At 49.2% G+C, this 13122-nt stretch overlaps 1 protein-coding gene across 4 annotated transcripts in view; it reads left to right on the forward strand.

Annotated features, from left to right (window-relative positions):
* The window catches only part of LOC146182538 (latrophilin Cirl-like), a 454778-nt gene that overhangs the window by 282541 nt on the left and 159115 nt on the right, over window positions 1-13122 (forward strand). The window lies entirely within an intron of this gene.

The following is a 13122-nucleotide window of genomic DNA, read 5'->3' on the forward strand; positions in this document are numbered from 1 at the left end:
GAAGAGGGAGACGCGCGTCGCGTTTTTCAGCAGCTAAGCGCTGCTGCGCGGTCTCGTTCCCAGACATGAGCGACGATGAATGAATGGCTAGCAAAGGCAGATGCTCGGCGATAGTGGTACGTTTTAATGAGTGAGCTTGAAAGAAAAATCATGCCTCCCGAAGAACAAAACATTTAAGTGCAGGACCGAAGAAGGATTTTTCAGGACCATAATCTTTGTGCTGGCAGCAAGCGTTCGATTTGAGATAGCTACTATTACTTCAAGTTGTCGTCACTGATTATTCCACAATTAAATAAGATAGCTTGCAGTGAGACGACAGTGTTTCACGCCTCTTTTCGTTGCAAATAAACAAAAATATATGACTATTCAGTTTGCAAAGAGTGAGAAGTTAACGCCTGGAACTTAATTTACCCCTCCTGCACACTTCTCTGCATTAATACCTTTGTATTTTTTCACTATGTTTTCTATGTGCTTCTAATACATTCTAGATAGTCTTCAGTCAATCATGTTCCATACTACTATGCAATTACGCTGCTTGTGGAACCAAAATCTTCCAGGGATGAGTTCCTGCGCAAGGACGAGGGGGAAAATGTTTTTCAGCGCGGTCGGGTAGAATCGTAAACACTTGGCCTTTTGGACATAAATATGCGCATCTCACAGGACGCATGGTGTAGTTCAGAGAGGTAGCCGCGCATATATGCGCTCAGCTGCTCGACCTCCGCGACCTGCCGAGGGCGTCTCCACTGTCAACGCAGCATAATGTCATCCGTCTCGATAATTGATGGTCGCGATGCGTATCTGGTCGCGGACGCCGCTTCGCGTAATCCTGTGGCTTACTGGGAAACCCGTTTTCCGTGCACCTGCGAGCGCGTTCCGCGTATGCGATACCTGCCACTACGCCAAGATCGATTTCTCCGTCCGCTCTGCCAACGATCTGGCCGCCTGCTTCTGAGAGCAGAAATGACCTGCGTGAGGAGGAGATGTGGTGGTGGAGAGGGGGCGGTTCAACTTTTCGGGGCCGGCTAACAGCGGTCGCAAAATTCGTGCAGCATATCGAAGCGGATCCGCTTGGGTACTATAGCTTGTGACATCATTGCACTCTCCATGGTTGATAACTGGCGGATGCAACAGCCGCCAAAGTGGGCAAACTGTGCTTTTTTTTTCTCTCTCTCTCGTTGCGGGTTATCATATTCGATGGTAGTAAAAAAAACATAATGATGAAAGGTAGTAATGAAGATATTGAGGAAAATAGAGGGACAAGTGCGTTTGCCTTAAAAAATTTCTCCGAGCGCATTATTGGTGGCGTAGAGGTGTTTTGCTCTGACGTCACGCCCCATCTGAACAAACCAGTGTTTTCTGGACACGCCGGCGTCACGTGCCTTCAACGCTGTCGTGTTAGAAGAAGAACGCTGGAAGCTCCAGAAAACATAATTCAGCCTGTTCTAACGAAGACGACGCAGATTTCCACGCAGCAATAAAAACGTATTTTATCTTGGGTGTTACTATTCCAAGTTCATGCCTAACGGCTAAGGCCATAACTTCGATGGACGAGTGCACTGTTCCGTTTAAATGTAACTGACCTTGATAGAGGACGAAATAATGAATAGTTTGATGCTTCTGAAAGAAAGGTTATTTACTGGTATCGACATGTGTCACGTGTCCTTCGGTGAACCTTTATCGCAAACCTTTTGGGGGTTATTGCCCTTTTTTCTCTTCGATTTGGAACAAGGATCAAGATACCATTCGGTCCTCGTGTATTATTCCCTACATGGTTTTGCACATTTCAAGGTTTCTTGATCGGACGACCAATCCAAGCAGAGTGAAGCTAGCGAAAGGAAGTTTTCACAAGGAAAGGAAAATGTGGTTCTAACGCACATGCATAGCAGCCCCATATCCTCGTAATCCTCCCATTCTTTGTCCACCTCTGTGTTTTCTCTCCACGCTATAGAACCCTAGAAAGCATGCACATTGACACCTATAGGGCGGCAGTTTCGCTACCCCCCCCCCCTTTCCCGCCATTTTTACGCCTCCAACAACGCGTGCATGGTACCATAGGACGCCTGCCGAACAAATATAGAAAGAAATAGAAGAAAGACATACACGTGCTTTGCTTCCAATGCAACGTCAGAGGTACGTTGTTCGAAGGAAGTGGGAGTGGGGGAAGGGGAATTGGGGAAAAAGGGGTGGCTTGCTCCATCTTCGTCCAAGACTCCCGCGGGGAGAAAATCACCTCGTAAAACCGGCGAGCCAGCGAAAGAAGGAGGCGGGCTACTTCTTCGAGGCGCCGCCGGCTGGGTTTCTCTTTCCCGCAGCTTCACCGAGGTTCGGTTCTCCTTCCTTAGCAAGCAGGCCCCGATCTCGCCCACCGCGCTTCTCGCAGCAGCCGTTGTTCGGGCTCTGGGGCTGTGCGCTTATATACACGGCCTCTGGCTCGCTCCCTCTTGGGGGGCTTGACTGAGGAGAGGATAAGGAATGGGGAGAAATGGTGTATTCCCGCTTCTCTCTCGGCTTTTCCCCTCTCGTCCACTTGCTCAGCCTCTGCCTTCTTTTTTCACGTTATTCAATAAACTGGTCCACTCTTCCGGAAATTACGGTCCGGGGCGACGATTGGACACGGGCACGCCACCGTGTCCTCACGAACGGTGCGGTAATAAAGCACGCACTGCGTGTGTGCCGGACCCTGCCATGGCTCGGACGGCGGGTCTGCGTAGGACACCCACTTTTTTTCTCTCTCAGCGTTGCTTCGGTCTCTCAGGCTTTAACTACGGCTCTGAGGTCGTTGGCCCAGCTATCCGACTTTCGCAAGCCGTTCCCCGATAGCGTGGCTGGCAGCCGTGCCACTGGTCGGTCTCTCCTCAGCTCTTCCCATTTGATGCTGCAGTGTATCTTTGCCCTCTTTTGTAGCGGGAAGTTATTGAGGGTGTCCCTAGGTTCAAACGCCAGCCATTCTTGTCGGCGGTGTATGGTTCAGGACAGCATGCAGTATTGTAACACAATCCTCTGTCAACATATGCTCTTAAGATGAAAGAACTCAGCTGAACAGTTGCGCTTCGTGTGAAGGTAGCATCGCTTGATAGCTTGACTTTCGTTACTTGCGCAGCTCGGGAGGGCAATGCCACCGCACTCCCTGGAATGAATTTTTTGACGCCGAGTGGCACCGTTTCACTGTTCTTATCCCTGCAAATAACCCGGTCCTCTGCCAGCTGCATCCATTCGAACCGCTCAAACTTCGTAACCTCATATGTGCACAGAACTTTCTGCTGCCTCTCCTATCGTTTCCTTCCCTTTGAATCACTGTCACTCTTAAGGGCCATCGATTACCTTGCCTTCGCATTGCATGTCTAGCCCATGCTCATTTAATCTACTTGATGTCTAATAGAATATAATGTACTCGCGTTTGATCTCTTACCCCCATTCGCAGGCTGCCTGTCCCTTAACGTTCCTGCCACTTTTTGTTTTATAGCTCCCTGCGTTCTCCTCACACTCTCTACTTACTCCCGTAAAAAGGTCAGCATATATATTTGTATCCACCGGGTTAAGTGGAGAAATATGGGAGAGGCCTTCACCCTGCAGTGGGTATAATCAGGCTGATGATGATGATGATGATGATATATTTGTATTCAAAGTATTCACTGCGTTAACGAATGGCATACACGGGCTATTTAATGTGCCACAGTTGTAAAGCCAGTACAGAGGCATTGGAATACGAAGACCTCCTGCGCAAAAAAGAAATTTACTTTCCCTAATTTATGGATCACCGGTTTTTCAAAACCATCCGAAATTTCCACTCAGCACGCATTTCGTGTTTTGTACAGAGCCACAGAACTCAAAGGCGCACAAAAGAAGGAAACTTGACGGTCCTTCTTTTCCTATAGTCCTGCTCAATCCCGCGCCCTTCCTTCCCCCTCCCAAAAGGATCCCGATGTTCGTCGTTTTCCTTTTTTCCCCCGCTTCTTTCCTATCTCGCGCGAATTCTGTCTCCGAGCCAATAAAAGGCGGACGCCTAGCGCGGATCTACAAGGCAAGTGGGGCCTCTGTCGATTGGGTTTACCCTAAACCCCCTTCCGCCGCACGATGCCTAGCCCTCTTCCTTGCGTCGCTTCCCTATTTCCCCTTTCGCCTTTGTCCTTTTCCCTCGGCCGGTCGGTATTGCCGCTCTCGGTGCTCGCTTCTCCTTTTTGTTGTGCGACGATGGTCGTGCCAAGGGAAGGCCGCGTTCTTCGCGTTGTTTTGCGTCCGGCTATGTGATCCGCTGTAGTACAGGCGCACTGCGGACCGGGTCGCTTCTACGCATACCTTAGGGAGGGTTAACGCTGCTGACAAGGAGGAAGCACTTGACAGGGGTTCCATTTTAAAGCTCACTACACAGACCAGGCCTCGAGTGTCTCCGTTTCCCTAGGGCGCTAACTCGCTTCTGGTGTAGATTAGATTTGGGTAAGCTTTCCCTTTTTGCTTACTCTGATTTTAGTGGTTATTATTTCTGTTATTTTGCGCACCGCTGCAATGGTTTGGTGGTGCCTAAAAGCTGACTTTTCTTAGTCGCCAACATTGTGTGTGATATTGAAGAAGCAGCTTTCATCGAAAACTGCTTGTATCACTTGTATCGCGTGTGTTTCAGACGGCATCGGCTAAAATGTGCGAGGGGCTGTCGCTTTACGACGCTTTACGACGATTAACTATCGCGTAGCTAATTAGCGCTAAGTTACGCTGCTTACGTTTATGCTAACTTGTCTCCACTGTGCCAAAACTTTCTTGAAACTTGTGCACGTTGTACGCTACATTTGCCCAAATTATTAACGCGGTTACTTCTGTGAAAAGGTTACTGGTCAGGTTATGACAGTGTCAGCAACAAATGTCTATCTGGAAAACGAACTCGAACGAGTCCTAACTGCAACTAAATGTTCGAGAACCCAACCCAACAGTCAGTCGATAGACACGTGAAAATGCTTATAAGGCTTTCTCGAGGAAAAGCAAAGCTCCTGGAAGAGCCGGCGCAAAAACGCACAGTACCATGCATCTCAGAAGTAGCTACATGTATACTCAGGAGAAAGTCGATCGCTTATCGATTTTGCTGGGAAAGATTGTCCTGACAGCGTTTTTAGCTGCTCCCCCAGTGTAGCGTGTATACGCGCTTCGACTCCTAAGACCTGCAGTGCACCCAAACCGGTGTACTCTGATCGGCAATCGCTAAACGGGCGACTCCCTTCGCGGTCTCCGCCTATACTCGCCGTTCTGAGGACAAACCGCTGGACACCGGAGCGCGATAACAGCGGCAAGGGAGTACATTGGAACCGAATCTAAAGCATGCGCGTGAGCATTCGCACTCAGAAGGAGCGTTCGTCGGTACTGCTTTCTACCAATCGAAAAAAGAAAGAATCTACAGCACCATCGAAAAATCCGAGAGAATACTTGTGTATTTTTTTTTTTTATTGCAAGCAATACTACTCCAGGTCTCAGCCCCTTCGCGTAGTCGCGGCCGGTAGCCACGGTGACCTTTAGAGCAGCTGCAGATGGGCTCCCAGCTAAAGCCGTCTGGTGGCCGCGGTCGGTAGCCACGGTGCGCCAGCGGTGCCACTGCCGTCGCCATGGCAACAGGAACGGCTACCGCTGGGCTCCCAGCTCAAGTCGTCGCGTGGCCGCGGCCGGTAGCCACGGTGCGCCGCAGATGGAGCGGCGCCGCTGCCGTCGCCATGGCAACAAGAGCGACTTCCGCTGGGCTGCCAGCTCAAGGCATCGGATGGCCGCGGCCGGTAGCCACGGTGCGCCTTAGATGGAGAAGAAGAAGCTCACGTCGGCTTTGCTTACGCAACCTACCGGGTTTACCGAAAGCTAAACCCCAGCTAATCTTTTTCGTAACATTAAACTTTTCTAGCACGTTCATACAGCTTGGTTGAAGCGGGGTTTTATATGTGGACTGAGGAAGAAGAAAAAGAGAAGAAGAAGAACGCTCGGTCATCCGCAGCTAATGCTTTCGCTCAATATTTGGTTCAGCAGTGTTGAACCCTTGTAATTTCTTTTTTTGTGTGTGTGTGGTAACTGCATGAAATTATAATGTTACTGCCGGAACATCTGCATGTTCGCTGCCAATAACCGCAGAAACATTCTGTTGTGACAAAAAAAAAAAAAAAAGAAAACGTTTTTCTTTTCCTTTTTTTTTTTTTTTTTCGGAGTGGGATCGGGCAGCATCGAAATTGACGACGCCACACACAGGCAAAAACAATGTTAGAAAGCGTGACACAGAATGCTTCGAAAGGAGACAAAACAAACAAAAGCACAACCTTTCTTCACCGTGTCTCTTGAAAATAAACAGTGTCATTAATGATCCTGCATTGATTCCATATTTAGAGCTTCTGACACTTGTGTTCCTGTCTGTACAGGCGCCCATGCACTTGTCTGAAGCATTCGAACGGCAAACTGCATTGTGCGTTAGGGACAGTCGTCCCTGCCTGCCGCACTCGATATATTTTTCGAAACATAAAAAGTAAACCACAGCACGAGCGAATCTACATGCGTTATATGGTCTTTTATTTATTTATTTATTTATTTATTTGAAATACCCTAAAGGCCCAATAGGGCATTACATAAGGGGGGATGTGAAAGCAAATCAGGGTTGAACAAAAACAAAATAACAGATGATGTTATGGTGGTATGCACCTTGTTATTGTATGAGCACTGTGATAACAATGTACTCACCAGTACATCATTGCAGCGTTCTACCCGGGTGTTTGGGTACCTGAACTTTTGTGCAGGGTCATCCACTCTAAAACGAACACGCGAAGAGGTAATCACCCTCTCATCGAACGCCACTGCGTCGGACCTCAGATTGAAGCAAAGTTGCAGGTCTTGCGAAGCGCCTTCAGTTCCTGTGCCACTTTGCTTCGTTTTGCAGCCATATCGGATACAATGGAAATTCGAAGAAAACAACATCCTGCTCGCAACCTGCACATCTCGCACTCCACTCTGACTGGCATGAGATCGATGACTGCGCTTTTTCCGTCGTCTCCTGACCGCCAACTCAACTTCGAATGATAGGTGAATATGTGCGATGCATCCGGTTGGGTATCGTCGCCTCTAGGCCGCGGCTGCAGCATAGTGAAGGAAGAGGCACACAAAAAATTAACGCGCGCAAGTGGCCAGGGCACGTGGCTAGCGACTGCAGATAATGGCTTGCACGTGCACATAGTTTGGATCAAGGGGAGGGAAGGGAGAAGATGAAGCGCGTTCATTTATGCCTCAACCCTCCCCCCCCCCCCCCTTTCCCCCCTTCCTTCTTGTATGGTGTCTTCGTGTATAACTCATCTTCGTCTCGCCTCGATCGGACTGCGCACTTACACAACGTTCACTCCCTCGCCACCCACAGCCTCTCCAACTCCACCCGGGGCGCGCGCGAACGCGTGTCCGGACCATTAATTAATCGGGTGGCTCGGATAAGCGCTTCAACCGGGCACAACACGTTCGAACCCCCGGCATGCTGCCCCACCACACAAGACCCGGCGCGGGGAAGCGACACGCCGAACCATCTCCCTCCCCAATCGCCCACCGCCGCAAGCCGCGTAGACAACGCCGCGCGCGCCACGTCCAAAACGTGTGTTCCCTAACGCCCGTACTTTCTCTGCTTCTTTCACCCTCCGCCCGGTGAGCAGCGTGGCTTCGCGCGCCTCTGTCTGAAGCCGCGGCTTGGCTAGATCGAACGCAAGCGCGTGGCGCGGCCTCTGTTTTCACCTGAAAAGCGTCCCGCGCGGCGTGCATGTGTGGGTGCAGGCGTGTGCAAGCACGCCAGTACCATGCGCGAGCCATCCAATACCCTCTCTTTCCTTCCGCGTCTGTTCAACCGACAGCACGCGCGAAGGTGGAGAGGGGTTACGACCTTTTCTCGCAATGCCGCGCGCGTGGAGCGAGAGCCCCAAAACGATGTCGTCGCCACTTCGGCGAAAATTTGCATATCAAAGGAGCGGCTTGGGGGCGGCTTCTCCGCGTTGCATCCCGCGCGGGCACCGTCGTCGCTGTTGTGTGGGTCCCCGCATTCAGCGTTGTCGTCGCCTGGCACAGTCGATTGTGCGCGGCGACGACGGTGCCCTTTTCATATAATTCTTCCGACACCGCGTTGTCTTCGTACGCAGATCGCACGAGCAACATCTTGGAGCCATGGTCTTTGGGATTGTGTCTTGCTTTGATTTTATCATTTTTGTTTACATCACCGTTTTCAAGTTTATTTTTAAGCTTTACTCTTAAAAGGGCAAATTGAAAGAAGCTGATCTGGTTCCGACTCCGTTTGCCTTTCATCTATGTTTCTTTTCAACTTTCAATCTTTAGAAGACTAATTATAGAGTGCTTTAGGAAGCATCGTTCGCAACTATTACTATACCGTGCGAGCTTTGGCACAGAAAAGGAGGCGATGAGGCTCTCCTTGAGGAGCGTCTTTTGAATTTCAATAGCCTGTAAAAACTCTTGAATAATGTCGGAGAAAATGTAAGTGGGAGACGGGAAAGAGCAATCAATGTATACTATACCACGATAACGCGTGGAACTTGTGTGAGGCGGCGCAAGGTTCGAGGAGTCATGACTCATGAAGAATTTGCCTTCCTTCTTCGCTGGTCAACCGTTATGAATTAAGAGCATGGCATAATACTGCCTCATACAACGAAGCATAAGAGAATCAGAGACGGATACAACGCAGTGTCTGCGCCAAGTGCAAATGATATCGAAACATTTCCTTGAGCTATATTTGCCATTGAGGAAAGAAAGTATGAACTACAAGAAGGAATGAACAGGGAAGCTTAATTCGGATTGGTATAAGGCAGCAATGGGACGACGACTTTAGGAGATGTCGCCCCGTGAAACTGCGCAGTTCACTCCAAAGAATCGTCTAAGGAAAATATTGATTCTTGCTCTAAGCTGGCTGTATGTGCTCATCTGTTCAGCGGCATCAAACGCACTTGCCGCAATTCAAAGAGTGAAACCTTGGCATGGAGAACACGTCTACAAGAACGAGCATGAGGGTTCGTGTGCCTTTACGCCGTTTGCGATCCGCGGGGGTCGTACGCCCCCCTTGAAGAAACACATTGGTTCGCCTGAAGCAGCCTTGCTCACGCTTATCTCGGGGAACCAGCCTGCGCTCAACTCTTCTTCAACAAACTAAGAAAGAAAACACTGAACAGCTGTGGGTATTGAGGGCCCCCATTGTTCCTTGTGGGATCCTTCCCAGACGTTCGTTCCACTCCGATTTTTGCGAACCCTAGGTTTTCATTGAGATATGGGAGAATAACGGTACGGCTATGGAGGCAGGAGTAAGACAAGGCGGCAAGGAAATTGACAGAACCATAGCTACAAGATTATTGAAGGACTATAGCTGTGCAGAAGACTAAGGTAATGTTCAACAGCCTCGGGAAGGAACAGGAGTTTACATTAGGTAGCGAAATACTGGAAGTAGTAGGTGAATATATCTACTTAGGACAGGTAGTAACCGCAGATCCGGACCATGAAAAGGAAATAACAAGAAGAATAAGATTGGGATGGAGCGCATTTGGCAAGCACTCGCAGATTATGACTAGCAGCTTACCGGTATCGCTCAAGAGGAAAGTATACAACAGTTGCGTCTTGCCTGTACTCACCTATGGGGCTGAAACGTGGAGGCTAACCAAGAGAATTCTACTTAAGTTGAGGACAACCCAGAGGGCTAGGGAACGAAAAATGGTAGGGGTAACATTAAGAGATAGAAAGCGTGCAGAGTGGGTCAGAGAAATAACTCAAGTTAACGACATTCTAGTAGAAATTAAGAAGAAGAAATGGACATGGGCAGGACATGTAGTGCGAAGAGAGGATAACCGATGGTCGCTGAGGGTAACAAACTGTATTCCAAGGGAAGGAAAGCGTAGCAGGGGGCGGCAGAAAGTTAGGTGGGCGGATGAGATTAAGAAGTTCGCAGGGGTCAAGTGGATGCAGCTAGCACAGAACCGGGTTAAGTGGAGAGATATGGGAGAGGCCTTCGCCCTGCAGTGGGTATAATCAGGCTGATGATGATGATAGCTATACCAGCTATACCGTGACCGAACTTGCCGCCGCCGTGCCGGCCTTTATGTCCGTGGCTCTATAAATAAATTTCGGTCTTCTGACTTACGTAACATTGTCACGTGAAGACAGTGCTACGCAAGGTTTACTTAAACGTCTTTTCTGTACGTATGGGGGCGCGCTTTCTTTTTTTTTTTTTTATTGCACAAGTATGCCTTCGGCATAAGAGTCTAAATACATTGATGCAGTCCTGTGGCCCCAATGAATGCCAACAGCTCTCAGTGGTGTGGCCCATGTGTCCATACACTCTCGTGTCAGGCGGTTTGGTAGGGTGGTAAGCGTGACTTCTCAGGTGTACCCTCGGGCCATGCGAAAACCAGGACAAGTTGTTAGGCGGTAACTTAGTGCATATGCAATGTGTGTGTGTGTGCGTGTGTGTGTGTGTGTGTGTGTGTGTGTGTGTGTGTGTGTGTGTGTGTGTGTGTGTGTGTGTGTGTGTGTGTGTGTGTGTGTGTGTGTGTGTGTGCGTGTGTGCGTGTGTGTGTGTGTGCGCGCGCGCGCGCGTGTGTGTGTGTGTGTGTGTGTGTGTGTGTGTGTGTGTGTGTGTGTGTGTGTGTGTGTGTGTGTGTGTGTGTGTGTGTGTGTGTGTGTGTGTGTGTGTGTGTGTGTGTGTGTGTGTGTGAGTGTGTGTGTGTGTGTGTGTGTGTGTGTGTGTGTGTGATATCCCAACTCATACGCGTTGAATACGTTGCTTACAGCGAATGCTGCTTAGCCGTGACCTCTGGACGATCGATGACACTTGGTGATCTTTATATATCGAGAGACCCCTTCGCGGCAGTCTTTGCGGTCCACCTTTACGTCCAGGCCCTCAATGATCCAACTCGGTACGAAAGCGTCGCCCGCGCTGCGCCACAGCGACGGCTCATAATGCGCAGCCGTTTATTGGCTGCAATAAAGCCGAGATTCCGATCTGACTTTGAAAGAGCTTGTGGCCGTTTTTCTACCCGCGGCGATGCCATCGCTCGCAGGAGCCTCGATGCAAACGGGCTCCCTACGCAGGCTGGTATCAGCGCGCCCATCTGCTGCAGCGGCGGGGGTCGTGTTTCGAGAGGAGGTGGCGTTGTGACCGTCGCTCGCGTGTATCGCCGCGAGTGTTTTCTCTGTCAACATCACGGATTCGGTTCCGAGTTCCGGCTTTTTGAAGCCTGTACGACGACGATCTAACGATATGTGTGGTATTCCGCCCAGTCTTCCCTGACTGTGAAAGCTTGACTGAACTGTTTGCTCACTGAAGCTCGACTTCTACCTCGCTCGTTAGTCGTTATGTAGCTGGGTGCAACGCAATCGACGTTGCCTGGAACCATTAGGACTTTCCAGTAAGGCCACAACGCTCGCGGCCGCCAGGACAGAAAACAATTGCGTAAAATGGCGTAACATTTAAACAGATAATTTCTCGTTGTTGTTTTTTTTTCTTTTTTTTTTTTTTTTTTGGTGGCTGACTGGTGCTCTGTATAGAATTCAACTGGTACGGGTAATCACCGTTATACATGGTATCATTCAAAGAGGCTCACGGTTGCTATAAAACCGCGAAAGTCTCCTTCAGGAGTATTAATCCAATAAGTGGATTAAATGAATGAATTCGATGCGGAAGTCGGTAAATGCGGTCACTGCTACCGTATACGGAAGGTGTGGCTATAGCCAATCCTCACGATAAAATCAACGGCACTGCCTTATCGTATTTTAAGAAAAGTCTCCCTGGCTGTACTAAAACTCTCTAAAAAGGCCGATGATGTGGAAAGTCGTTTCTCGTATGGGTTTGGAATTCTTCAGAGGCGTATCACAAAGTTTCTCTCATACTACGTCAGCCTTAGCACTAAGGCGATGGGAAGTTTGATTTGACCCCTGAGATATGCTTGCCTGCGCCAAAGACCTTTCGACATGCGCACGTTCTACGATACTGGGCTCGTTGCGTCGAAAAGCCATGCGGTCCGGCTTAAAACAATTTCGGCATTTCTTATGAAAACACGTACCAACTGCACCACAGTTTTGCCAAGTTTTCGAAATACAGTCAGCTGAAAGGCCTCGTCGCCGCATTGTTTTTGTGGAAATTAAAACAGGCACTGACATCTTATTCTGCGTGCACTTCCCATGGGCGTCAGTTCAGTAGCGAGGTGTCGGGGAATCTATTTAATATCCAAATATACTTTTATTTTAAGAGCAAGTGACTGCGGCATTAACCGTAGCGTCCTTTCAGAAGATTTCTCTGGGTCCGCCTGTAGTACGGAGTGTGGGGACGACGAATAAAGTTTGTTTCGGTGCTTTAGTAGAAAGGCGCATATGCGCCCTTTCCCACAAAGATTGGGAGAGTGCGGTTTACAAATGAGGTGGTTTGGTTGACTTTTATTTATTTCATTGTTATGAGTGTATATAATTTTTATGCTGTTTATAGTTATTTATTGTCTTTTCTGATTTCTTTTTGTTATTTTCCTGCTCCTGGCCGACGCTGGCCGAAGATTTCTCAGTCCCGGCCGTCGCAGTGGCTGTCCGTGTACCATGTGATGTCAGTCACGTTAAAGAATTCCAGATGGCCCTAAATTTCCAGAGCCTTCCACTACGGTCACTCATAGCCTGAGTAGCTTTGAGACGGCAAACTCCGTAAACCCAACCAAACCAAAATTTTCTCAATGCGGCCCGCATAGCTATCTGTCTCTGGGTGTCGCCATCACATTGCTCACTGGTTTGCTGTGTGCACTTCATGGGGGAAGCTGCAGCGGAACCTGTTTGCAACAGTACAGAGAGGATGATTTTCGCGACAGGGTGATTTTCGACATCCTCCTCGTCCGATGTTTAGGGTATTGGTCACGTGGGTAGGTGAAAAGCGATGAGGAGAAAAGGAACTGAGCGCTGATACATGAGGCAGTAAGCGTGCGGCAACGTTGTAAACATTCGTGGGCGAGCAGTATGTCATACTGCATCGAAAAGAGGCGCTAGAGTGCTGCGTTACTGCACAGGCTTTTTCGCGCGTCTTTCGCCGTCATTTCGCAGATTTATGGACCTTTTTTTTTTTTCTAATTCTGAAATTAAGGTGCTGATCTCTGTTTTACTTCTACGAAG

Source organism: Amblyomma maculatum, chromosome 8, assembly GCF_055883805.1.
Source record: "Amblyomma maculatum isolate TAMU_Amacu chromosome 8, ASM5588380v1, whole genome shotgun sequence".
NCBI classification, from domain to species: Eukaryota; Metazoa; Arthropoda; class Arachnida; order Ixodida; family Ixodidae; genus Amblyomma; species Amblyomma maculatum.